Source organism: Mobula birostris, chromosome 13 (assembly GCF_030028105.1).
Source record: "Mobula birostris isolate sMobBir1 chromosome 13, sMobBir1.hap1, whole genome shotgun sequence".
Taxonomy (NCBI): domain Eukaryota; kingdom Metazoa; phylum Chordata; class Chondrichthyes; order Myliobatiformes; family Myliobatidae; genus Mobula; species Mobula birostris.
The window spans coordinates 100,720,851-100,748,462 of record NC_092382.1 but is presented as its reverse complement, the minus strand read 5'-3'; the positions used below and the strand labels follow the sequence as shown (position 1 = coordinate 100,748,462).

The 27,612-nt window shown below is 50.7% G+C and overlaps 1 long non-coding RNA gene across 3 annotated transcripts in view; it reads left to right on the top strand.

Annotated features, from left to right (window-relative positions):
* Positions 1-2,845: 2,845 nt before the first annotated feature.
* Positions 2,846-27,612, top strand: part of LOC140207767 (uncharacterized) — a 73,436-nt gene continuing 48,669 nt past the window's right edge. Inside the window, exons 1-2 of one of the 3 annotated variants that reach the window (XR_011888651.1) lie at positions 2,846-2,934; positions 5,729-5,832. This is a non-coding gene — a long non-coding RNA (uncharacterized lncRNA). Of the gene's footprint in view, positions 2,935-3,045; positions 3,158-5,728; positions 5,850-27,612 lie in introns of those variants that run through there. The other 2 variants (XR_011888650.1, XR_011888652.1) reach the window with 2 other exon arrangements.

Sequence of the window (27,612 nt, the reverse complement as noted above, 5' to 3'; positions counted from 1 at the left end):
CTTCACTTTCAGGGAAATGTCTCCCTGTACCCCTGTCTCTCTCTGTTCTACAACACTCTCCGGGATCCCAGTCTACTGTGACTCACTTTCAGGGAACCTTGTACCTGTACCCCTGGGTCCCTCTGTTCTACAACACTCCCCACAGGCCCTATCTACCTTTGACCACTGTCAGGAAACCGTGTCCCTGTACCCCAGGGTCCCGCTGTTCCACAGCATCCCCAGGGACCCCGTCTAGCTGTGACACCACTTTCAGGGGACCGTGTCCCTGCACCCCTGGGTCCCTCTGTTCTACAACACTCTCCAGGGTCCCAGTCTACCTGTGACATCACTTTCAGGGAACCGTGTCCCCGTACCCGTGGGTTCCTCTGTTCTACAACACTCCCCAGGGTCCCCGTTTACCCGTGACTCCACATTCAGGGAACCGTCTCCCTGCACCCCTGGGTCCCCCTGTTCTACAACAATCCCCGGGGTCCCCGTCTACCTGTGACTCACATTTCAGGGAACCGTGCCCCTATACCTCTGGTTCCCTCTGTTCTACAACACTCCCCAAGGTTCCCGTCTACCTGTGACTCCACTGTCAGGAAACCGTGTCCCTGTAACCCCATATGCCACTGTTCCACAGCGCTCCCCAGGGTCCCTGTCTACCCGTGACACCACTTTCGCGGAACCGTGTCCCTGCACCCCTGGGTCCCTCTGTTCTACAACACTCCCCAGGGGCCCCGTCTACCCGTGACACCACTTTCAGGGAACCGTGTCCCTGTACCCCTGGGTCCCTCTCTTCTACAACACTCCCCGGGGTCCCCGTCTACCTGTGATTCCACTTTCAGGGAACCGTGTCCCTGCACCCCTGGGTCCCTCTGTTCCACAACACTCCCCAGGGGCTTTGTCTACCTTTGACTACTGTCAGGGAACGGCGTCCCGGTACCCCTGGGTCCCTCTGGTCTACAACACTCCCCAGGGTCCCCGTCTACCGGTGACTCCACTTTCAGGGACCCGTGTCCCTCTACCCCTGGGTCCCTCTGTTCTGTAACTCTCCCCAGGGTCCCTGTCTACCCGTGACTCTTTCAGGTAACCGTGTACCTGTACCCCTGGGTCCCTCTGTTCTACAACACTCCCCATAGCCCCTGTCTACCTTTGACCACTGTCAGGAAACCGTGTCCCTGTACCCCTGGGTCCTGCTGTTCCACAGCATCCCCAAGGACCCCGTCTACCTGTGACACCACTTTCAGGGGACCGTGTCCCTGCACCCCTGGGTCCCTCTGTTCTACAACACTCTCCAGGGTCCCCGTCTACCCGTGACTCCACTTTCAGAGAACCGTCTCCCTGCACCCCTGGGTCCCCCTGTTCTACAACACTCCCCGGGGTCCCCGTCTACCTGTGACTCCACTTTCAGGGAACCGTGTGCCTGTACCCCTGGGTCCCTCTGTTCTGTAACACTCCCCGGGGCCCTGTCTACCCGTGACTCTTTCAGTAACCGTGTACCTGTACCCCTGTGTCCCTCTGTTCTACAACACTCCCCAGAGTCCCTGTCTACCTGTGACACCACTTTCAGGGGACCGTGTCCCTGCACCCCTGGATCCCTCTGTTCTACAACACTTCCCAGGAGCCCTGTCTACCTTTGACCACTGTCAGGGAACCGCGTTCCGGTACCCCTGGGTCCCTCTGTTCTACAACACTCCCCCAGGTCCCCGTCTACTGGTGACTCCACTTTCAGGGAACCGTGTCCCTGTACCCCTGGGTCCCTCTGTTCTATAACTCTCCCCGGGATCCCTGTCTACCCGTGACTCTTTCAGGTAACCGTGTACCTGTACCCCTGGGTCCCTCTGTTGTACAACACTCCCCACAGGCCCTGTCTACCTTTGACCACTGTCAGGAAACCGTGTCCCTGTAACCCTGCGGTCCTCTGTTCCACAACACTCCCCAGGGTCCCTGTCTAGCTGTGACTCCACTTTCAGGGAACCGTGTCCCTGTACCCCTGGGTCCCTCTGTTCTATAACTCTCCCCGGGGTCCCTGTCTACCCGTGACTCTTTCAGGTAACCGTGTACCTGTACCCCTGGGTCCCTCTGTTCTACAACACTCCCCACAGCCCCTGTCTACCTTTGACCACTGTCAGTAAACCGTGTCCCTGTAACCCTGCGGTCCCCTGTTCCACAACACTCCCCAGGGTCCCTGTCTACCTGTGACTCCACTTTCAGGGAACCGTGTCCCTGCACCGCTGGGCCCCTCTGTTCTACAACACCCCCCGGGGTCCCTCTGTTCTACAACACTCGCCAGGGTCTCTGTCTGCCTCTGACTCCACTTTCAGGGAACCGTGTCCCTGCACCGCTGGGTCCCACTGTTCTACAACACTCCCCAGGGTCCCTGCTTTCGTTTTGAAAGGCTGACTCTGGTTTGTCTTCCCAAAACGGAACACTTATCAAGTATCTGAATAAAATTACATCTGCAATCGACTGCTAAAAATGTCCCAAACTTAACAGTCGAAATTAGTAAATCGGTTTGCCATTGTCACTGTTATGTGTGCGTGTGTGTGTGTGTGTGTGTGTTCTTGTCTGTCTGTGTCTGCGTTTGTTTTCAATTCAATATTCAGTTATCTCTTTCATCCGCCGAACAGCGTGGATGGAAATTCTGGCCTCGGAGAGCGAAAACAAGCGTGTGTCGCGAACACCGAGCAGGTGCGCGGGGCCGGAAACTGGGAGCCGAGATCGCGCCTTGCGCGCTTCCGCCGACTCGCTCGCAAACTAGGTCGCCGCGCCACAGAAACACACTGTGTGGTTGCGGGAGGGAGGGGGGAGCGGTCTCGATCAACACGACGTGGGGGGGGGGGGGAGGGTGGGAGGCAGGGATGAGTCAGCGTGAGGAGGCGGCCATGAACACCTGGCCGAGTGGCCCCTCGGCGGCATCAACAACAGCAGCCTCCCGCCCGCTCGATCTGGGTGAAAAAATTGTCGAGCTGATCGTTCGCTTCAGGAAGGGGAAGGGCGGGGGTCCAATTTACACTGATGGGAGGTCTGTTAACGCGGGTACAGACACACAGAATAGCGCATTAGGAGGTCAGGGAGGTCCGGAGTGTTACTGCACCCTGTGACGAACATTTACACCCGTCCCGTTGTTGGAAGTGTCTCACGGTCCGGTTCGGCAAATTGAGTGCACAGGAACGTAAGAGGGTTTAAGAGGGACTCGGGGGACAACTTTTTCACCCAGAGGGTGGTCCGTCTGTGGAAAGAGCTGGCAGAGGAAGTGGTGGAGGCGGATACATTAACTACAATCAGACAGGGACATGGACAGGAAAGGTTTAGAGGGATCCGCTGGCAGAGGGGACCGGCTGCGATGCGAATCTTAGTCAGCCGGGGCCAGAGGTATCGCTTTTTGGTCCGGGAACGTCCGAAGCCGCCGAGATGTGGCGGGGCGGACCCAGCCCGATGCATCCCGCGTACACCCTCCCGCCAACCCGCCCCCCCCCCCGCCCGCCACTTCCCACCGTCGGTCCTGTCCACAGGAAGTCGCTGACTCGGGAAGTCCATCACCAAAGTCGCCCCCTCCCCCACCCCCATCCGGTCCGCACCGTCTCACCCCCCCGCCCACCCCCGTATCCAATCGGGCAGGAGGTACGGAAGCCCGAAGACCCAAGGGACAGCGGCTGCCCGGTCCCTGAACGGGCCGGCCCAGCCCGGGTTGTGTGTAATTGCGCAAATGATGTTTCTTTGTTTCTCTCTCTCTGGTGAATGTTCTGCCTCTGATGTCTGTGACGCTGTTTCTCCGGGAACTTGGGCGCCTGCCTCTGATATCGACCTTTGGCCGCACCTTCCCGCTGCGATCCCCCTAACTGGCGATCGCAGACGTCTCCCTCGTCTGCAGGAGGGCTCTCGTCGAGCGCATCGCGGCTCTTCGGCCCGCAAGATCTATACTGGCCATCTTTCCTACCCCGAATCGTCACCCCGCTCCCTGCACTTCCTTGTAATCTGGTTCGGAGCCTCTTAAACGCCCCTCTCGTCTCTTCCTCCACCACCACCCCCGGCACCCGCCGCCTCCTGTGTGTAAAGGACACTTGCCCTTTGAACTTAACCCCTCTCGCATCCAACACCTGCCCGCTGGCATTAGAAATTTTCACCCCGTGGCGGGGGGGAGAAAATTGCCGGCTGCCCACTCTATCCTTCCCTAGTATCAAACCTCCAGCAGGTCTCGCCTCAGCCTCCCGCGAAAACGACCCAAGCCCCTCGGCCGCGGGCCCGCTCTCGTTTCCCGTTCTGTCCGCGCAGCGCAGGGCATTTTACGGCCGGCAGGTGCGTCGAAAGGGCCCGGGGGTGGGGAGAGGGCCATCGGGGACTCCGGCCGCCCCAACCACAAACTGTTCCCGCTGCTACCGTCTGGCAAACGGTGCCGCAGCATTCAGGCTCCGGGACAGCTTCTTCCACCAGGCCATCAATGCACATTAATCTGTCTGCATATCTGACTGTATCTATACAAAACAATTGTGTACACAGTCCTGGGACAGCCTGCCACATTTCCCCTTATGTTGCTTATACGCAACATAAAGATTTTTACTCCCTTGCATGCAATAAATCAAATAACCATAAATAAATAAATAAATACAATCTTCCCCCCCCCCACCCCCAAAGCACTTGGGGTAGAAAGAGGGGAAAACGCGGATTAAAGTGTCACAGTTATAGACAACGTGCAAGGGCGGGCAAGCGAGAAGGTGCGAGACCCTAACGGGACAGATTACGAGGTCGAGATAGACAGGCACTTCATCGATCCCGGGGGGGAATTGCAGAGTCGCAGTCGCGTTACAAGTTCACAGATGGACAGAGAGAGAGAGAGAGAGAGAGAGAGAGAGAGAGAGAGAGAGAGATGGAAAGAGAGAGAGAGAGAGAGAGAGAGAGAGAGAGAGAGAGAGAGAGAGATGGAAAGAGAGAGACAGATATATGGATCGATAGACAGATAGAGAGAAATAGACAGATAGATAGATATATTAGCAAGGAGATCGTTAGATAGATAGATAGATAGATAGATAAGTAGAGAGATAGATAGATAGACAGATAGATAGATAAATAGATAGACAGACAGACGGACAGAGATAGAGAGAGAGATAGTTAAATAGATAGATCGATAGCTAAATAAGCAGATAGATAGATGGTCAGATAAATAGATAGGCAGAGAGATAGATAGATAAATAGATATATAGATAGATAGACAGATAGACAGATCGATTGAAAGTTAGATAGATAGACAGATAGATAGATAGATAGAAAGATAGATAGAGAGATAGATAGATAGATAGATAGATAGATAGATAGATAGATAGATAGAAAGATAGACAGATAGATAGATAGATAGAAAGATAGATAGATAGATAGATAGATAGATAGATAGATAGATAGATAGATAGATAGATAGATAGATAGAAAAACATATAGATAGACGGAGACAGCGATACAGGGAGAGGTAGCTAAAGAGATAGATAGACAGATAGATAGATAGATAAGCAGAGAGATAGATAGAAGGAAAAACAAACAGATAGATAGATAGACAGAGAGAGAGATACAGAACGAAAGAGATAGCTAGATAGATAGATAGATACGTACATACATACGAGGGGTGATTGATAGGTTCGTGGCCTGAGGTAGAAGGGGATGAGTTATACAGCTCTCGTTGCATGCACATGCAGTTCAACTCTTTGAATGAACATGCAGAAAGTTTGAAGTTTCTCTTCATCACATTCTACTTTAGGCCACGAACCTATCAATCACCCCTGCTGTCGACCACTTTCTGGAGGTCCAAGACGCCGGCTTCTGCAAAGATTGGATCCGTGTACTCCAGGACCGCTGGACTAAGTGCGTAGATGTAGGAGGTGACTATGTTTAAAAAAAAATGAATGTGCTAGGTTTTCTACAATTGACTCCGCCTACTTTAGGCCACGAACTTATCAATCAGCCCTCGTAGACAGATATGCAGATAGATAGATAGAGAAAGAGATGGGTAGAGAGAGGTAGATAGCTAAATACATAGACAGATAGATGGACAGAGACAGACAGATATATAGATGGATAGATAGATGGATAGATTGATTGATAGATAGATAGAAAGATAGATACACAGGCAAACAGATAGAGAGATAGATGGATAGACTGACAGATAGATAGATATATACTTTATTGATCCCGAAGGAAATTACAGTCGCAGTAGCATTACATGTGCACCCCTGGATGTACCCCCGCCCCGGTAAGCCTCAGGCTCGGTCAGCTGGGGTCCGACTGGGGAGAGCAGCCTTTGGCCCCGCCAAACTGGGTAATCAAGTTTGGGTGGATGCTACGTGTTGTGTCCCCTGTGTAACATCAGTACCCCGAAATAACGTTCAGTCCACAATGTGCGTTTAAACGATTAAGATTTTATATTTAAGTATGAGGTTAGTAGAGAAACAAAAGAAAAGGAAAACAAATAAAAGGCGCCAATAATCTCATAAACATGTCCAGTGCACAAACGTTGGAGCTCACGGATTCCCTTTCGCTGATCCTCCTTCGCTCGTTATCGACCCCTGGGCTCCCGCCCCGAGCCCGGGACCGGCGGGTCCGGCAACCGTCTCCTCAGCCCACCTCTTCTCTCTTCATCCTCCTCGCGCCTTCTCCCCCGAAGCCCGCGCAAAACTGACGGCTTTCACACAGACAGAAAGAATAACATCTATCACGATTGGTTAGAAAACGAAGACAGGTCCTGTTATGACTGATCATAACCCAAACATGCTGCGACAGAGAACCACTGTCTCAGCAGTTAACAGCACAGAGAAGCCATTTTATTAACCTTAAAAGAAGAAACCCTTACATATATAAATATTGGAAGTGAAGTAAGAAAGAACAAATCGTAAGTTACTTCACACAGTCTAACGGGGGGGGGGGGTGTCGTCAATTCCTCGGCTGCAGGATAATTCATTACAGAGCCGTATGGCGGTGGATAAGGATGCCCTCTTATTACGCAGTTGTGGGGAGGCCGCCTCATCCTACCGCAGCGTCGGAGAAAGAAGGATGGCCTTGCAGAGGTTTATAGCGCCTCTGGGGGCGGGGGCGGGGTACAAATAGCGGGAATACCTTGGGCTTCGACCGTTTTCTGTCACCCATTCCTTCAGGCTCTAATTGTGTTTCGTGGATGTCTGTTGCGAGCAAGAATTTCAGGATGCATACCGCATGCATTCGCCGATATTTAATGGAAGCGTGAAACCGTTGAATACACGCAATGTTCCCCCCCCCCACACACACACACACACCCATCTCCAACCCACACCCCCACCCCATCGGGATTGGAGAATCAAGAACCGGAGGGTGCAGATTTAAAGTGAGAGGCCAGAGAGATTTCATTGCGACCCGAGGTGGGGCTGATGGGGGAGCAATTGCTCAGAGGGAGACCTGCAAATACAAGGAGCTACCAGAGGCATAGGCCGGGGCAATTTGCAAAAAAAAAAAAAAAGTCTCCAGGGGATATTTCCTATAGTAGGGGAGTCTAGGACCAGAGGACACAGATAGAGTGGATGTGGAGAGGATGTTTCCTGTAGTGGGAGAGTCTAGGACCATAGGACAGAAGATAGAGTGGATATGGAAAAGATGTTTCCTATAGTGGGGAAAGTGTAGGACCAGAGGACACAGATAGAGTGGATGTGGAGAGGATGTTTCCTGTAGTGGGGGGAGTCTAGGACCAGAGGACACAGATAGACTGGATGTCGAGAGAATGTTTCCTGTAGTGGGGGAAGTCTCGGACCAGAGGACACAGATAGACTGGATGTGGAGAAGATGTTTCCTGTAGTGGGGGGAGTCTATGACCAGAGGACACAGATAGAGTGGATATGGAGAGGATGTTTCCTGTAGTGGGGTAGTCCAGGACCAGGGACACAGATAAAGTGGATGTGGAGAGGATGTTTCCTTTAATGGGAGTCTAGGACCAGAGGACACAGATAGAGTGGATATGGAGAGGACGTTTCCTATAGTGCGGGAGACTAGGACCAGAGGACACAGATAGAGTGGATGTGGAGAAGATGTTTCCTGTAATGGGGGAGTCAAGGACCAGAGGACACAGAGAGAGTGGATGTGGAGAGCATGTTTCCTGTAGTAGGGGAGTCTAGGACCAGAGGACACAGATAGAGTGCATGTGGAGAGGATGTTTCCTGAAGTGGGGGGAGTCTAGGACCAGAAGACACAGATAGAGTGGGTGAGGAGAAGATATTTCCTGTACTGGGGGGAGTCTAGGACCAGAGGACACAGTTAAAGTGGATATGGAGAGGATGTTTCCTGTAGTGGGGGGGTCCAGAACCAGAGGACACAGATAGAGTGGATGTGGAGAGGATGTTTCCTGTAGTGGTAGAGTCTAGGACAAGAGGACACAGATAGAGTGAATGTGGAGAGGATGTTTCCTGTAGTGGGGGGAGTCTAGGAAAAGAGGATACAGATAGACTGGATATGCAGAGGATGTATGCTGCAGTGTGAGAGTCTAGGACCATAGGACAGAAGATAGAGTGGATATGGAAAAGACGTTTCCTATAGTGGGGAAAGTGTAGGACCAGAGGACACAGATAGAGCAAATGTGGAGAGGATGTTTCCTGTAGTGGGGGGAGTCTAAAGCCAGAGGACACAGATAGACTGGATGTGGAGAAGATGTTTCCTGTAGTGGGGGAAATCTATGTCCAGAGGACACAGATAGAGTAGATGTGGAGAGGATGTTTCCTGTAGTGGGGTAGTCTAGGACCAGGGACACAGATAAAGTGGATGTGGAGAGGATGTTTCCTTTAATGGGAGTCTAGGAACAGAGGACACAGATAGAGTGCATGTGGAGAGGATGTTTCCTGAAGTGGGGGGAGTCTAGGACCAGAGGACACAGATAGAGTGGATGTGGAGAGGATGTATCCTCTAGTGGGGGAGTCTAGGACCAGAGGACACAGATAGAGTGGATGTGGAGAGGATGTATCCTCTAGTGGGGGAGTCTAGGACCAGAGGACACAGATAGAGTGGATGTGGAGAGGATGTGTCCTGTAGTGGGCGAGTCTAGGACCAGAGGACACAGATAGAGTGGATGTGGAGAGTACGTTTCCTATAGCGGGGGAGACTAGGACCAGAGGACACAGATAGAGTGGATATGGAGAGGATGTTTCCTGTAGTGGGGTAGTCTAGGACCAGGGACACAGATAAAGTGGATGTGGAGAGGATGTTTCCTTTAATAGGAGTCTAGGACCAGAGGACACAGATAGAGTGGATATGGAGAGGACGTTTCCTATAGTGCGGGAGACTAGGACCAGAGGACACAGATAGAGTGGATGTGGAGAAGATGTTTCCTGTAATGGGGGAGTCAAGGACCAGAGGACACAGAGAGAGTGGATGTGGAGAGCATGTTTCCTGTCATGGGGGAGTCCAGGACCAGAGGACACAGATAGAGTGGATATGGAGAGGATGTTTCCTGTAGTGTAGTGGGGGAGACCAGGACCAGAGGACACAGATGGAGTGAAAATGAAGAGGATGTTTTCTGTAATGGGGGAGTCTAGGACCAGGGGACACAGATAGAGTGGATATGGAGAGGATGTTTCCGGTAGTGTGAGGGAGGGGGGTCTCGGACCAGAGGACACAGAGAGAGTGAATGCGGAGAGGATGTTTCCTATAGTGTGTGGCTCTAGCACCAGAGGACACAGATATAGTGGATGTGGAGACGATGTTTCCTGTAGTGGTAGAGTCTAGGAACATAGGACACAGATACAGTGGATGTGGAGAGGATGTTTCCTACAGTGGGTGAAGTCTAGGACCAGAAGACACAGATAGAGTGGATGTTTCCTGTAGTGGGGGAGCCTAGGACCAGGGACAAAGATAGAGTGGATTTGGAGAGGATATTTCCTGCAATGGGGGAGTCTAGGACCAGAGGACACAGATCGAGTGGATGTGGAGAGGATGTTTCCTGTTATGGGGGAGTCTAGGACCAGAGGACACAGATAGAGTGGATATGGAGAGGATGTTTCCTGTAATGGAGGAGTCTAGGACCAGAGGACACAGATAGAGTGGATAAGGAGAGGATGTTTCCTATAGTGGCAGACTCTCGGACCAGAGGACACAGATAGAGTGAATGTGGAGAGGATGTTTCCTATTCTGGGGGAGTCTAGGACCAGAGGATACAGATAGAGTGGATATGGAAAGGATGTTTCCTGTCGTGGCAGAGTCTGGGACCAGAGGACACAGATACAGTGGAAGTGGAGAGGCTGTTTCCTACAGTGTGGGAAGTCTAGGACCAGAGGACACAGATAGAGTGGATGTGGAGGGGATGTTTCCTGTAGTAGGGGGAGTCTAGGACCAGAGGGCACAGATAGAGTGCATATGAAGAGGAAGTTTCCTATATTGGGGGAGACTGGGATCAGCGGACACAGATAGAGTGGATATGGAGAGGATGTTTCCTATAGTGGGGGAGACTAGGACCAGAGGACACAGATAGAGTGGATATGGAGAGGATGTTTCCTTCAGTGTGGGGGAGGGGGGTCTCGGACCAGAGGACACAGAGAGAGTGAATGCGGAGAGGATGTTTCCTATAGTGTGTGGCTCTAGCACCAGAGGACACAGATATAGTGGATGTGGAGACGATGTTTCCTGTAGTGGTAGAGTCTAGGAACATAGGACACAGATACAGTGGATGTGGAGAGGATGTTTCCTACAGTGGGTGAAGTCTAGGACCAGAAGACACAGATAGAGTGGATGTTTCCTGTAGTGGGGGAGTCCAGGCCCAGGGACACAGATAGAGTGGATGTGGAGAGGATGTTTCCTGTAATGGGGGAGTCTAGGAACAGAGGAAACAGATCGAGTGGATATGGAGAGAATGTTTCCTGTAATGGGGGAGTCTAGGACCGGAGGACACAGATAGAGTGGATATGGAGAGGATGTTTCCTCTAGCGGGGGAGTCTAGGACATGAGGGCACAGATAGAGTGGATGTGGAGAGGATGTTTCCTGTAATGGGGGAGTCTAGGACCAGAGGACACAGATAGAGTGGATATGGAGTGGATGTTTCCTGTAGTGGGGTAGTCTTGGACCAGGGACACAGATAAAGTGGATGTGGAGAGGATGTTTCCAGTATTTGGGGAGTCTAGGACCAGAGGACACAGATAGAGTGGATATGGAGAGGTCGCTTCCTATAGTGGGGAAGACTAGGACCAGAGGACACAGATAGAGTGGATGTGGAGAGGATGTTTCCTGTGATGGGTGAGTCTAGGACCAGAGGACACAGATAGAGAGGATATGGAGAGGATGCTTCCGATAGTGGGGAGTCTAGGACCAGAGGACACAGATAGAGTGGAAGTGCAGAGGATGTTTCCTGTAATGGGTGAGTCTAGGACCAGAGGACACAGATAGAGTGGATGTGGAGAGGATGTTTCCTGTAGTGGTAGAGTCTAGGAACATAGGACACAGATACAGTGGATGTGGAGAGGATGTTTCCTACAGTGGGTGAAGTCTAGGACCAGAAGACACAGATAGAGTGGATGTTTCCTGTAGTGGGGGAGTCTAGGACCGGAGGACACAGATAGAGTGGATATGGAGAGGATGTTTCCTCTAGCGGGGGAGTCTAGGACATGAGGGCAGAGATAGAGTGGATGTGGAGAGGATGTTTCCTGTAATGGGGGAGTCTAGGACCAGAGGACACAGATAGAGTGGATATGGAGTGGATGTTTCCTGTAGTGGGGTAGTCTTGGACCAGGGACACAGATAAAGTGGATGTGGAGAGGATGTTTCCAGTATTTGGGGAGTCTAGGACCAGAGGACACAGATAGAGTGGATATGGAGAGGTCGCTTCCTATAGTGGGGAAGACTAGGACCAGAGGACACAGATAGAGTGGATGTGGAGAGGATGTTTCCTGTGATGGGTGAGTCTAGGACCAGAGGACACAGATAGAGAGGATATGGAGAGGATGCTTCCGATAGTGAGGAGTCTAGGACCAGAGGACACAGATAGAGTGGAAGTGCAGAGGATGTTTCCTGTAATGGGTGAGTCTAGGACCAGAGGACACAGAGAGAGTGGATATGGAGAGGATGTTTCCGATCGTGGGGGAGTCTAGGACCAGAGGACACAGATAGAGTGGATGTGGAGAGGATGTTTCCTGTAATGGGGGAGTCTAGGACCAGAGGACACAGATGGAGTGGATATGGAGAGGATGTTTCCTGTAGTGGGGGGAGTCTAGGAAAAGAGGATACAGATAGACTGGATATGCAGAGGATGTATCCTGCAGTGTGAGAGTCTAGGACCATAGGACAGAAGATAGAGTGGATATGGAAAAGACGTTTCCTATAGTGGGGAAAGTGTAGGACCAGAGGACACAGATAGAGCAAATGTGGAGAGGATGTTTCCTGTAGTGGGGGGAGTCTAAAGCCAGAGGACACAGATAGACTGGATGTGGAGAAGATGTTTCCTGTAGTGGGGGAAATCTATGTCCAGAGGACACAGATAGAGTAGATGTGGAGAGGATGTTTCCTGTAGTGGGGTAGTCTAGGACCAGGGACACAGATAAAGTGGATGTGGAGAGGATGTTTCCTTTAATGGGAGTCTAGGAACAGAGGACACAGATAGAGTGCATGTGGAGAGGATGTTTCCTGAAGTGGGGGGAGTCTAGGACCAGAGGACACAGATAGAGTGGATATGGAGAGGATGTTTCCTTTAGTGTGGGGGAGGGGGGTCTCGGACCAGAGGACACAGAGAGAGTGAATGCGGAGAGGATGTTTCCTGTAGTGGTAGAGTCTAGGAAGATAGGACACAGATACAGTGGATGTGGAGAGGATGTTTCCTACAGTGGGTGAAGTCTAGGACCAGAAGACACAGATAGAGTGGATGTTTCCTGTAGTGGGGGAGTCTAGGCCCAGGGACACAGATAGAGTGGATGTGGAGAGGATGTTTCCTGTAATGGGGGAGTCTAGGAACAGAGGAAACAGATCGAGTGGATATGGAGAGAATGTTTCCTGTAATGGGGGAGTCTAGGACCGGAGGACACAGATAGAGTGGATATGGAGAGGATGTTTCCTCTAGCGGGGAGTCTAGGACATGAGGGCACAGATAGAGTGGATGTGGAGAGGATGTTTCCTACAGTGGGTGAAGTCTAGGACCAGAAGACACAGATAGAGTGGATGTTTCCTGTAGTGGGGGAGTCTAGGCCCAGGGACACAGATAGAGTGGATGTGGAGAGGATGTTTCCTGTAATGGGGGAGTCTAGGAACAGAGGAAACAGATCGAGTGGATATGGAGACAATGTTTCCTGTAATGGGGGAGTCTAGGACCGGAGGACACAGATAGAGTGGATATGGAGAGGATGTTTCCTCTAGCGGGGGAGTCTAGGACATGAGGGCAGAGATAGAGTGGATGTGGAGAGGATGTTTCCTGTAATGGGGAGTCTAGGACCAGAGGACACAGATAGAGTGGATATGGAGTGGATGTTTCCTGTAGTGGGGTAGTCTTGGACCAGGGACACAGATAAAGTGGATGTGGAGAGGATGTTTCCAGTATTTGGGGAGTCTAGGACCAGAGGACACAGATAGAGTGGATATGGAGAGGTCGCTTCCTATAGTGGGGAAGACTAGGACCAGAGGACACAGATAGAGTGGATGTGGAGAGGATGTTTCCTGTGATGGGTGAGTCTAGGACCAGAGGACACAGATAGAGTGGATATGGAGAGGATGTTTCCGGTAGTGTGAGGGAGGGGGGTCTCGGACCAGAGGACACAGAGAGAGTGAATGCGGAGAGGATGTTTCCTATAGTGTGTGGCTCTAGCACCAGAGGACACAGATATAGTGGATGTGGAGACGATGTTTCCTGTAGTGGTAGAGTCTAGGAACATAGGGCACAGATACAGTGGATGTGGAGAGGATGTTTCCTACAGTGGGTGAAGTCTAGGACCAGAAGACACAGATAGAGTGGATGTTTCCTGTAGTGGGGGAGCCTAGGACCAGGGACAAAGATAGAGTGGATTTGGAGAGGATATTTCCTGCAATGGGGGAGTCTAGGACCAGAGGACACAGATCGAGTGGATGTGGAGAGGATGTTTCCTGTTATGGGGGAGTCTAGGACCAGAGGACACAGATAGAGTGGATATGGAGAGGATGTTTCCTGTAATGGAGGAGTCTAGGACCAGAGGACACAGATAGAGTGGATAAGGAGAGGATGTTTCCTATAGTGGCAGACTCTCGGACCAGAGGACACAGATAGAGTGAATGTGGAGAGGATGTTTCCTATTCTGGGGGAGTCTAGGACCAGAGGATACAGATAGAGTGGATATGGAAAGGATGTTTCCTGTCGTGGCAGAGTCTGGGACCAGAGGACACAGATACAGTGGAAGTGGAGAGGCTGTTTCCTACAGTGTGGGAAGTCTAGGACCAGAGGACACAGATAGAGTGGATGTGGAGGGGATGTTTCCTGTAGTAGGGGGAGTCTAGGACCAGAGGGCACAGATAGAGTGCATATGAAGAGGAAGTTTCCTATATTGGGGGAGACTGGGATCAGCGGACACAGATAGAGTGGATATGGAGAGGATGTTTCCTATAGTGGGGGAGACTAGGACCAGAGGACACAGATAGAGTGGATATGGAAAGGATGTTTCCTGTCGTGGCAGAGTCTGGGACCAGAGGACACAGATACAGTGGAAGTGGAGAGGCTGTTTCCTACAGTGTGGGAAGTCTAGGACCAGAGGACACAGATAGAGTGGATGTGGAGGGGATGTTTCCTGTAGTAGGGGGAGTCTAGGACCGGAGGACACATAGAGTGTATATGAAGAGGAAGTTTCCTATATTGGGGGATACTGCGATCAGCGGACACAGATAGAGTGGATATGGAGAGGATGTTTCCTATAGTGGGGAGACTAGGACCAGAGGACACAGATAGAGTGGATATGGAGAGGATGTTTCCTTAGTGTGGGGGGAGGGGGGTCTCGGACCAGAGGACACAGAGAGAGTGAATGCGGAGAGGATGTTTCCTATAGTGTGTGCTCTAGCACCAGAGGACACAGATATAGTGGATGTGGAGAGGATGTTTCCCTGTAGTGGTAGAGTCTAGGAACATAGGACACAGATACAGTGGATGTGGAGAGGATGTTTCCTACAGTGGGTGAAGTCTAGGACCAGAAGACACAGATAGAGTGGATGTTTCCTGTAGTGAGGGAGTCTAGGCCCAGGGACACAGATAGAGTGGATGTGGAGAGGATGTTTCCTGTAATGGGGGAGGTCTAGGAACAGAGGAAACAGATCGAGTGGATATGGAGAGAATGTTTCCTGTAATGGGGGAGTCTAGGACCGGAGGACACAGATAGAGTGGATATGGAGAGGATGTTTCCTCTAGCGGGGGAGTCTAGGACATGAGGGCAGAGATAGAGTGGATGTGGAGAGGATGTTTCCTGTAATGGGGGAGTCTAGGACCAGAGGACACAGATGGAGTGGATATGGAGAGGATGTTTCCTGTAGTGGGGGGAGTCTAGGAAAGAGGATACAGATAGACTGGATATGCAGAGGATGTATCCTGCAGTGTGAGAGTCTAGGACCATAGGACAGAAGATAGAGTGGATATGGAAAAGACGTTTCCTATAGTGGGGAAAGTGTAGGACCAGAGGACACAGATAGAGCAAATGTGGAGAGGATGTTTCCTGTAGTGGGGGGAGTCTAAAGCCAGAGGACACAGATAGACTGGATGTGGAGAAGATGTTTCCTGTAGTGGGGGAAATCTATGTCCAGAGGACACAGATAGAGTAGATGTGGAGAGGATGTTTCCTGTAGTGGGGTAGTCTAGGACCAGGGACACAGATAAAGTGGATGTGGAGAGGATGTTTCCTTTAATGGGAGTCTAGGAACAGAGGACACAGATAGAGTGCATGTGGAGAGGATGTTTCCTGAAGTGGGGGGGAGTCTAGGACCAGAGGACACAGATAGAGTGGATATGGAGAGGATGTTTCCTTTAGTGTGGGGGAGGGGGGTCTCGGACCAGAGGACACAGAGAGAGTGAATGCGGAGAGGATGTTTCCTATAGTGTGTGGCTCTAGCACCAGAGGACACAGATATAGTGGATGTGGAGAGGATGTTTCCTGTAGTGGTAGAGTCTAGGAAGATAGGACACAGATACAGTGGATGTGGAGAGGATGTTTCCTACAGTGGGTGAAGTCCTAAGGACCAGAAGACACAGATAGAGTGGATGTTTCCTGTAGTGGGGGAGTCTAGGCCCAGGGACACAGATAGAGTGGATGTGGAGAGGATGTTTCCTGTAATGGGGGAGTCTAGGAACAGAGGAAACAGATCGAGTGGATATGGAGAGAATGTTTCCTGTAATGGGGGAGTCTAGGACCGGAGGACACAGATAGAGTGGATATGGAGAGGATGTTTCCTCTAGCGGGGGAGTCTAGGACATGAGGGCACAGATAGAGTGGATGTGGAGAGGATGTTTCCTGTAATGGGGGAGTCTAGGACCAGAGGACACAGATAGAGTGGATATGGAGTGGATGTTTCCTGTAGTGGGGTAGTCTTGGACCAGGGACACAGATAAAGTGGATGTGGAGAGGAAGTTTCCAGTATTTGGGGAGTCTAGGACCAGAGGACACAGATAGAGTGGATATTGAGAGGTCGCTTCCTATAGTGGGGAAGACTAGGACCAGAGGACACAGATAGAGTGGATGTGGAGAGGATGTTTCCTGTGATGGGTGAGTCTAGGACCAGAGGACACAGATAGAGAGGATATGGAGTGGATGCTTCCGATAGTGGGGAGTCTAGGACCAGAGGACACAGATAGAGTGGAAGTGCAGAGGATGTTTCCTGTAATGGGTGAGTCTAGGACCAGAGGACACAGATAGAGTGGATGTGGAGAGGATGTTTCCTGTAGTGGTAGAGTCTAGGAACATAGGACACAGATACAGTGGATGTGGAGAGGATGTTTCCTACAGTGGGTGAAGTCTAGGACCAGAAGACACAGATAGAGTGGATGTTTCCTGTAGTGGGGGAGTCTAGGCCCAGGGACACAGATAGAGTGGATGTGGAGAGGATGTTTCCTGTAATGGGGGGAGTCTAGGAACAGAGGAAACAGATCGAGTGGATATGGAGACAATGTTTCCTGTAATGGGGGAGTCTAGGACCGGAGGACACAGATAGAGTGGATATGGAGAGGATGTTTCCTCTAGCGGGGGTGTCTAGGACATGAGGGCAGAGATAGAGTGGGATGTGGAGAGGATGTTTCCTGTAATGGGGGAGTCTAGGACCAGAGGACACAGATAGAGTGGATATGGAGTGGATGTTTCTGTAGTGGGGTAGTCTTGGACCAGGACACAGATAAAGTGGATGTGGAGAGGAAGTTTCCAGTATTTGGGGAGTCTAGGACCAGAGGACACAGATAGAGTGGATATGGAGAGGTCGCTTCCTATAGTGGGGAAGACTAGGACCAGAGGACACAGATAGAGTGGATGTGGAGAGGATGTTTCCTGTGATGGGTGAGTCTAGGACCAGAGGACACAGATAGAGAGGATATGGAGAGGATGCTTCCGATAGTGGGGAGTCTAGGACCAGAGGACACAGATAGAGTGGAAGTGCAGAGGATGTTTCCTGTAATGGGTGAGTCTAGGACCAGAGGACACAGATAGAGTGGATGTGGAGAGGATGTTTCCTGTAGTGGTAGAGTCTAGGAACATAGGACACAGATACAGTGGATGTGGAGAGGATGTTTCCTACAGTGGGTGAAGTCTAGGACCAGAAGACACAGATAGAGTGGATGTTTCCTGTAGTTGGGGGAGTCTAGGCCCAGGGACACAGATAGAGTGGATGTGGAGAGGATGTTTCCTGTAATGGGGAGTCTAGGAACAGAGGAAACAGATCGAGTGGATATGGAGGCAATGTTTCCTGTAATGGGGGAGTCTAGGACCGGAGGACACAGATAGAGTGGATATGGAGAGGATGTTTCCTCTAGCGGGGGAGTCTAGGACATGAGGGCAGAGATAGAGTGGATGTGGAGAGGATGTTTCCTGTAATGGGGGAGTCTAGGACCAGAGGACACAGATAGAGTGGATCATGGAGGAGTGGATGTTTCCTGTAGTGGGGTAGTCTTGGACCAGGGACACAGATAAAGTGGATGTGGAGAGGATGTTTCCAGTATTTGGGGAGTCTAGGACCAGAGGACACAGATAGAGTGGATATGGAGAGGTCGCTTCCTATAGTGGGGAAGACTAGGACCAGAGGACACAGATAGAGTGGATGTGGAGAGGATGTTTCCTGTGATGGGTGAGTCTAGGACAAGAGGACACAGATAGAGAGGATATGGAGAGGATGCTTCCGATAGTGGGGAGTCTAGGACCAGAGGACACAGATAGAGTGGAAGTGCAGAGGATGTTTCGTGTAATGGGGGAGTCTAGGACCAGAGGACACAGATGGAGTGGATATGGAGAGGATGTTTCCTGTAGTGGGGGGAGTCTAGGAAAAGAGGATACAGATAGACTGGATATGCAGAGGATGTATCCTGCAGTGTGAGAGTCTAGGACCATAGGACAGAAGATAGAGTGGATATGGAAAAGACGTTTCCTATAGTGGGGAAAGTGTAGGACCAGAGGACACAGATAGAGCAAATGTGGAGAGGATGTTTCCTGTAGTGGGGGAGTCTAAAGCCAGAGGACACAGATAGACTGGATGTGGAGAAGATGTTTCCTGCAGTGGGGGTAATCTATGTCCAGAGGACACAGATAGAGTAGATGTGGAGAGGATGTTTCCTGTAGTGGGGTAGTCTAGGACCAGGGACACAGATAAAGTGGATGTGGAGAGGATGTTTCCTTTAATGGGAGTCTAGGAACAGAGGACACAGATAGAGTGCATGTGGAGAGGATGTTTCCTGAAGTGGGGGGAGTCTAGGACCAGAGGACACAGATAGAGTGGATGTGGAGAGGATGTATCCTCTAGTGGGGGAGTCTAGGACCAGAGGACACAGATAGAGTGGATGTGGAGAGGATGTATCCTCTAGTGGGGGAGTCTAGGACCAGAGGACACAGATAGAGTGGATGTGGAGAGGATGTGTCCTGTAGTGGGCGAGTCTAGGACCAGAGGACACAGATAGAGTGGATGTGGAGAGGATGTTTCCTGTAGTGGGGGGAGTCTAGGACAAGAGGATACAGATAGAGTGGATATGGAGAGTACGTTTCCTATAGCGGGGGAGACTAGGACCAGAGGACACAGATAGAGTGGATATGGAGAGTATGTTTCCTGTAGTGGGGTAGTCTAGGACCAGGGACACAGATAAAGTGGATGTGGAGAGGATGTTTCCTTTAATGGGAGTCTAGGACCAGAGGACACAGATAGAGTGGATATGGAGAGGACGTTTCCTATAGTGCGGGAGACTAGGACCAGAGGACACAGATAGAGTGGATGTGGAGAAGATGTTTCCTGTAATGGGGGAGTCAAGGACCAGAGGACACAGAGAGAGTGGATGTGGAGAGCATGTTTCCTGTAATGGGGGAGTCCAGGACCAGAGGACACAGATAGAGTGGATATGGAGAGGATGTTTCCTGTAGTGTAGTGGGGGAGACCAGGACCAGAGGACACAGATGGAGTGAAAATGAAGAGGATGTTTTCTGTAATGGGGGAGTCTAGGACCAGAGGACACAGATAGAGTGGATATGGAGAGGATGTTTCCGGTAGTGTGAGGGAGGGGGGTCTCGGACCAGAGGACACAGAGAGAGTGAATGCGGAGAGGATGTTTCCTATAGTGTGTGGCTCTAGCACCAGAGGACACAGATATAGTGGATGTGGAGACGATGTTTCCTGTAGTGGTAGAGTCTAGGAACATAGGGCACAGATACAGTGGATGTGGAGAGGATGTTTCCTACAGTGGGTGAAGTCTAGGACCAGAAGACACAGATAGAGTGGATGTTTCCTGTAGTGGGGGAGCCTAGGACCAGGGACAAAGATAGAGTGGATTTGGAGAGGATATTTCCTGCAATGGGGGAGTCTAGGACCAGAGGACACAGATCGAGTGGATGTGGAGAGGATGTTTCCTGTTATGGGGGAGTCTAGGACCAGAGGACACAGATAGAGTGGATATGGAGAGGATGTTTCCTGTAATGGAGGAGTCTAGGACCAGAGGACACAGATAGAGTGGATAAGGAGAGGATGTTTCCTATAGTGGCAGACTCTCGGACCAGAGGACACAGATAGAGTGAATGTGGAGAGGATGTTTCCTATTCTGGGGGAGTCTAGGACCAGAGGATACAGATAGAGTGGATATGGAAAGGATGTTTCCTGTCGTGGCAGAGTCTGGGACCAGAGGACACAGATACAGTGGAAGTGGAGAGGCTGTTTCCTACAGTGTGGGAAGTCTAGGACCAGAGGACACAGATAGAGTGGATGTGGAGGGGATGTTTCCTGTAGTAGGGGGAGTCTAGGACCAGAGGGCACAGATAGAGTGCATATGAAGAGGAAGTTTCCTATATTGGGGGAGACTGGGATCAGCGGACACAGATAGAGTGGATATGGAGAGGATGTTTCCTATAGTGGGGGAGACTAGGACCAGAGGACACAGATAGAGTGGATATGGAAAGGATGTTTCCTGTCGTGGCAGAGTCTGGGACCAGAGGACACAGATACAGTGGAAGTGGAGAGGCTGTTTCCTACAGTGTGGGAAGTCTAGGACCAGAGGACACAGATAGAGTGGATGTGGAGGGGATGTTTCCTGTAGTAGGGGGAGTCTAGGACCGGAGGACACAGATAGAGTGTATATGAAGAGGAAGTTTCCTATATTGGGGGATACTGCGATCAGCGGACACAGATAGAGTGGATATGGAGAGGATGTTTCCTATAGTGGGGGAGACTAGGACCAGAGGACACAGATAGAGTGGATATGGAGAGGATGTTTCCCTTAGTGTGGGGGAGGGGGGTCTCGGACCAGAGGACACAGAGAGAGTGAATGCGGAGAGGATGTTTCCTATAGTGTGTGGCTCTAGCACCAGAGGACACAGATATAGTGGATGTGGAGAGGATGTTTCCTGTAGTGGTAGAGTCTAGGAACATAGGACACAGATACAGTGGATGTGGAGAGGATGTTTCCTACAGTGGGTGAAGTCTAGGACCAGAAGACACAGATAGAGTGGATGTTTCCTGTAGTGGGGGAGTCTAGGCCCAGGGACACAGATAGAGTGGATGTGGAGAGGATGTTTCCTGTAATGGGGGAGTCTAGGAACAGAGGAAACAGATCGAGTGGATATGGAGAGAATGTTTCCTGTAATGGGGGAGTCTAGGACCGGAGGACACAGATAGAGTGGATATGGAGAGGATGTTTCCTCTAGCGGGGGAGTCTAGGACATGAGGGCAGAGATAGAGTGGATGTGGAGAGGATGTTTCCTGTAATGGGGGAGTCTAGGACCAGAGGACACAGATGGAGTGGATATGGAGAGGATGTTTCCTGTAGTGGGGGGAGTCTAGGAAAAGAGGATACAGATAGACTGGATATGCAGAGGATGTATCCTGCAGTGTGAGAGTCTAGGACCATAGGACAGAAGATAGAGTGGATATGGAAAAGACGTTTCCTATAGTGGGGAAAGTGTAGGACCAGAGGACACAGATAGAGCAAATGTGGAGAGGATGTTTCCTGTAGTAGGGGGAGTCTAAAGCCAGAGGACACAGATAGACTGGATGTGGAGAAGATGTTTCCTGTAGTGGGGGAAATCTATGTCCAGAGGACACAGATAGAGTAGATGTGGAGAGGATGTTTCCTGTAGTGGGGTAGTCTAGGACCAGGGACACAGATAAAGTGGATGTGGAGAGGATGTTTCCTTTAATGGGAGTCTAGGAACAGAGGACACAGATAGAGTGCATGTGGAGAGGATGTTTCCTGAAGTGGGGGGAGTCTAGGACCAGAGGACACAGATAGAGTGGATATGGAGAGGATGTTTCCTTTAGTGTGGGGGAGGGGGGTCTCGGACCAGAGGACACAGAGAGAGTGAATGCGGAGAGGATGTTTCCTATAGTGTGTGGCTCTAGCACCAGAGGACACAGATATAGTGGATGTGGAGAGGATGTTTCCTGTAGTGGTAGAGTCTAGGAAGATAGGACACAGATACAGTGGATGTGGAGAGGATGTTTCCTACAGTGGGTGAAGTCTAGGACCAGAAGACACAGATAGAGTGGATGTTTCCTGTAGTGGGGGAGTCTAGGCCCAGGGACACAGATAGAGTGGATGTGGAGAGGATGTTTCCTGTAATGGGGGAGTCTAGGAACAGAGGAAACAGATCGAGTGGATATGGAGAGAATGTTTCCTGTAATGGGGGAGTCTAGGACCGGAGGACACAGATAGAGTGGATATGGAGAGGATGTTTCCTCTAGCGGGGGAGTCTAGGACATGAGGGCACAGATAGAGTGGATGTGGAGAGGATGTTTCCTGTAATGGGGGAGTCTAGGAACAGAGGAAACAGATCGAGTGGATATGGAGAGAATGTTTCCTGTAATGGGGGAGTCTAGGACCAGAGGACACAGATAGAGTGGATATGGAGTGGATGTTTCCTGTAGTGGGGTAGTCTTGGACCAGGGACACAGATAAAGTGGATGTGGAGAGGAAGTTTCCAGTATTTGGGGAGTCTAGGACCAGAGGACACAGATAGAGTGGATATGGAGAGGTCGCTTCCTATAGTGGGGAAGACTAGGACCAGAGGACACAGATAGAGTGGATGTGGAGAGGATGTTTCCTGTGATGGGTGAGTCTAGGACCAGAGGACACAGATAGAGAGGATATGGAGTGGATGCTTCCGATAGTGGGGAGTCTAGGACCAGAGGACACAGATAGAGTGGAAGTGCAGAGGATGTTTCCTGTAATGGGTGAGTCTAGGACCAGAGGACACAGATAGAGTGGATGTGGAGAGGATGTTTCCTGTAGTGGTAGAGTCTAGGAACATAGGACACAGATACAGTGGATGTGGAGAGGATGTTTCCTACAGTGGGTGAAGTCTAGGACCAGAAGACACAGATAGAGTGGATGTTTCCTGTAGTGGGGGAGTCTAGGCCCAGGGACACAGATAGAGTGGATGTGGAGAGGATGTTTCCTGTAATGGGGGAGTCTAGGAACAGAGGAAACAGATCGAGTGGATATGGAGACAATGTTTCCTGTAATGGGGGAGTCTAGGACCGGAGGACACAGATAGAGTGGATATGGAGAGGATGTTTCCTCTAGCGGGGGTGTCTAGGACATGAGGGCAGAGATAGAGTGGATGTGGAGAGGATGTTTCCTGTAATGGGGGAGTCTAGGACCAGAGGACACAGATAGAGTGGATATGGAGTGGATGTTTCCTGTAGTGGGGTAGTCTTGGACCAGGGACACAGATAAAGTGGATGTGGAGAGGAAGTTTCCAGTATTTGGGGAGTCTAGGACCAGAGGACACAGATAGAGTGGATATGGAAAGGATGTTTCCTGTCGTGGCAGAGTCTGGGACCAGAGGACACAGATACAGTGGAAGTGGAGAGGCTGTTTCCTACAGTGTGGGAAGTCTAGGACCAGAGGACACAGATAGAGTGGATGTGGAGGGGATGTTTCCTGTAGTAGGGGGAGTCTAGGACCGGAGGACACAGATAGAGTGTATATGAAGAGGAAGTTTCCTATATTGGGGGATACTGCGATCAGCGGACACAGATAGAGTGGATATGGAGAGGATGTTTCCTATAGTGGGGGAGACTAGGACCAGAGGACACAGATAGAGTGGATATGGAGAGGATGTTTCCCTTAGTGTGGGGGAGGGGGGTCTCGGACCAGAGGACACAGAGAGAGTGAATGCGGAGAGGATGTTTCCTATAGTGTGTGGCTCTAGCACCAGAGGACACAGATATAGTGGATGTGGAGAGGATGTTTCCTGTAGTGGTAGAGTCTAGGAACATAGGACACAGATACAGTGGATGTGGAGAGGATGTTTCCTACAGTGGGTGAAGTCTAGGACCAGAAGACACAGATAGAGTGGATGTTTCCTGTAGTGGGGGAGTCTAGGCCCAGGGACACAGATAGAGTGGATGTGGAGAGGATGTTTCCTGTAATGGGGGAGTCTAGGAACAGAGGAAACAGATCGAGTGGATATGGAGAGAATGTTTCCTGTAATGGGGGAGTCTAGGACCGGAGGACACAGATAGAGTGGATATGGAGAGGATGTTTCCTCTAGCGGGGGAGTCTAGGACATGAGGGCAGAGATAGAGTGGATGTGGAGAGGATGTTTCCTGTAATGGGGGAGTCTAGGACCAGAGGACACAGATGGAGTGGATATGGAGAGGATGTTTCCTGTAGTGGGGGGAGTCTAGGAAAAGAGGATACAGATAGACTGGATATGCAGAGGATGTATCCTGCAGTGTGAGAGTCTAGGACCATAGGACAGAAGATAGAGTGGATATGGAAAAGACGTTTCCTATAGTGGGGAAAGTGTAGGACCAGAGGACACAGATAGAGCAAATGTGGAGAGGATGTTTCCTGTAGTAGGGGGAGTCTAAAGCCAGAGGACACAGATAGACTGGATGTGGAGAAGATGTTTCCTGTAGTGGGGGAAATCTATGTCCAGAGGACACAGATAGAGTAGATGTGGAGAGGATGTTTCCTGTAGTGGGGTAGTCTAGGACCAGAGGACACAGATAGAGTGGATATGGAGAGGATGTTTCCTTTAGTGTGGGGGAGGGGGGTCTCGGACCAGAGGACACAGAGAGAGTGAATGCGGAGAGGATGTTTCCTATAGTGTGTGGCTCTAGCACCAGAGGACACAGATATAGTGGATGTGGAGAGGATGTTTCCTGTAGTGGTAGAGTCTAGGAAGATAGGACACAGATACAGTGGATGTGGAGAGGATGTTTCCTACAGTGGGTGAAGTCTAGGACCAGAAGACACAGATAGAGTGGATGTTTCCTGTAGTGGGGGAGTCTAGGCCCAGGGACACAGATAGAGTGGATGTGGAGAGGATGTTTCCTGTAATGGGGGAGTCTAGGAACAGAGGAAACAGATCGAGTGGATATGGAGAGAATGTTTCCTGTAATGGGGGAGTCTAGGACCGGAGGACACAGATAGAGTGGATATGGAGAGGATGTTTCCTCTAGCGGGGGAGTCTAGGACATGAGGGCACAGATAGAGTGGATGTGGAGAGGATGTTTCCTGTAATGGGGGAGTCTAGGAACAGAGGAAACAGATCGAGTGGATATGGAGAGAATGTTTCCTGTAATGGGGGAGTCTAGGACCAGAGGACACAGATAGAGTGGATATGGAGTGGATGTTTCCTGTAGTGGGGTAGTCTTGGACCAGGGACACAGATAAAGTGGATGTGGAGAGGAAGTTTCCAGTATTTGGGGAGTCTAGGACCAGAGGACACAGATAGAGTGGATATGGAGAGGTCGCTTCCTATAGTGGGGAAGACTAGGACCAGAGGACACAGATAGAGTGGATGTGGAGAGGATGTTTCCTGTGATGGGTGAGTCTAGGACCAGAGGACACAGATAGAGAGGATATGGAGTGGATGCTTCCGATAGTGGGGAGTCTAGGACCAGAGGACCCAGATAGAGTGGAAGTGCAGAGGATGTTTCCTGTAATGGGTGAGTCTAGGACCAGAGGACACAGATAGAGTGGATGTGGAGAGGATGTTTCCTGTAGTGGTAGAGTCTAGGAACATAGGACACAGATACAGTGGATGTGGAGAGGATGTTTCCTACAGTGGGTGAAGTCTAGGACCAGAAGACACAGATAGAGTGGATGTTTCCTGTAGTGGGGGAGTCTAGGCCCAGGGACACAGATAGAGTGGATGTGGAGAGGATGTTTCCTGTAATGGGGGAGTCTAGGAACAGAGGAAACAGATCGAGTGGATATGGAGACAATGTTTCCTGTAATGGGGGAGTCTAGGACCGGAGGACACAGATAGAGTGGATATGGAGAGGATGTTTCCTCTAGCGGGGGTGTCTAGGACATGAGGGCAGAGATAGAGTGGATGTGGAGAGGATGTTTCCTGTAATGGGGGAGTCTAGGACCAGAGGACACAGATAGAGTGGATATGGAGTGGATGTTTCCTGTAGTGGGGTAGTCTTGGACCAGGGACACAGATAAAGTGGATGTGGAGAGGAAGTTTCCAGTATTTGGGGAGTCTAGGACCAGAGGACACAGATAGAGTGGATATGGAGAGGTCGCTTCCTATAGTGGGGAAGACTAGGACCAGAGGACACAGATAGAGTGGATGTGGAGAGGATGTTTCCTGTGATGGGTGAGTCTAGGACCAGAGGACACAGATAGAGAGGATATGGAGAGGATGCTTCCGATAGTGGGGAGTCTAGGACCAGAGGACACAGATAGAGTGGAAGTGCAGAGGATGTTTCCTGTAATGGGTGAGTCTAGGACCAGAGGACACAGATAGAGTGGATGTGGAGAGGATGTTTCCTGTAGTGGTAGAGTCTAGGAACATAGGACACAGATACAGTGGATGTGGAGAGGATGTTTCCTACAGTGGGTGAAGTCTAGGACCAGAAGACACAGATAGAGTGGATGTTTCCTGTAGTGGGGGAGTCTAGGCCCAGGGACACAGATAGAGTGGATGTGGAGAGGATGTTTCCTGTAATGGGGGAGTCTAGGAACAGAGGAAACAGATCGAGTGGATATGGAGACAATGTTTCCTGTAATGGGGGAGTCTAGGACCGGAGGACACAGATAGAGTGGATATGGAGAGGATGTTTCCTCTAGCGGGGGAGTCTAGGACATGAGGGCAGAGATAGAGTTGATGTGGAGAGGATGTTTCCTGTAATGGGGGAGTCTAGGACCAGAGGACACAGATAGAGTGGATATGGAGTGGATGTTTCCTGTAGTGGGGTAGTCTTGGACCAGGGACACAGATAAAGTGGATGTGGAGAGGATGTTTCCAGTATTTGGGGAGTCTAGGACCAGAGGACACAGATAGAGTGGATATGGAGAGGTCGCTTCCTATAGTGGGGAAGACTAGGACCAGAGGACACAGATAGAGTGGATGTGGAGAGGATGTTTCCTGTGATGGGTGAGTCTAGGACAAGAGGACAGAGATAGAGAGGATATGGAGAGGATGCTTCCGATAGTGGGGAGTCTAGGACCAGAGGACACAGATAGAGTGGAAGTGCAGAGGATGTTTCCTGTAATGGGGGAGTCTAGGACCAGAGGACACAGATGGAGTGGATATGGAGAGGATGTTTCCTGTAGTGGGGGGAGTCTAGGAAAAGAGGATACAGATAGACTGGATATGCAGAGGATGTATCCTGCAGTGTGAGAGTCTAGGACCATAGGACAGAAGATAGAGTGGATATGGAAAAGACGTTTCCTATAGTGGGGAAAGTGTAGGACCAGAGGACACAGATAGAGCAAATGTGGAGAGGATGTTTCCTGTAGTGGGGGGAGTCTAAAGCCAGAGGACACAGATAGACTGGATGTGGAGGAGATGTTTCCTGCAGTGGGGGTAATCTATGTCCAGAGGACACAGATAGAGTAGATGTGGAGAGGATGTTTCCTGTAGTGGGGTAGTCTAGGACCAGGGACACAGATAAAGTGGATGTGGAGAGGATGTTTCCTTTAATGGGAGTCTAGGAACAGAGGACACAGATAGAGTGCATGTGGAGAGGATGTTTCCTGAAGTGGGGGGAGTCTAGGACCAGAGGACACAGATAGAGTG